The following is a 595-nucleotide window of genomic DNA, read 5'->3' as shown; positions in this document are numbered from 1 at the left end:
GGTAACTGTGCGGGAGTTTTAAGCTATATTATACCTAGTGTTTTTTTTCTTTTTTACAACCATCAATTACTGGAAAAAAACAATAACCTCAAAGAAGGAGGAAGAGGATATCGAGTTTTTAGACAACCGATGTAGGTGTCTGTCATTGCAAATTTAAAGGCATTACAATGGTAGAGCTCGATCAATTTTAACATATAGACAATTATTAAACTAACCGAGGCTTGATCGTATAGTTCAGATAAAAATATTAATGTTAGATGAAGAGTTCTTCGATAATCCCTTTCTTGATTGTGTTCCAATAGATGATTATCCTCACTATTTCTTGTCGTGTCAACAACATCACTACAGCTGGTACTACGGTGTGAAATTACAAATACGACATAAGCATGATTCAGGAAAGCTGGATCCAGGCCCTAATTCGACACATTACTGTCTTGTGTAAACTGATAAATAATAGGGATAATGATGCTACCGTCCTTGATGTCAAGTACTGTGAAAAAGACCAGATGTAGTGTGTTCCTGTGGGCACAACATATATTCATTTGTATCGCACCAATAAATATATAGCAACATAACCATATTAGGTCAGTGGTTT

This window comes from Penaeus monodon, chromosome 27 (assembly GCF_015228065.2).
Source record: "Penaeus monodon isolate SGIC_2016 chromosome 27, NSTDA_Pmon_1, whole genome shotgun sequence".
Classification (NCBI taxonomy): domain Eukaryota; kingdom Metazoa; phylum Arthropoda; class Malacostraca; order Decapoda; family Penaeidae; genus Penaeus; species Penaeus monodon.
This window is presented reverse-complemented; position numbering follows the sequence as displayed.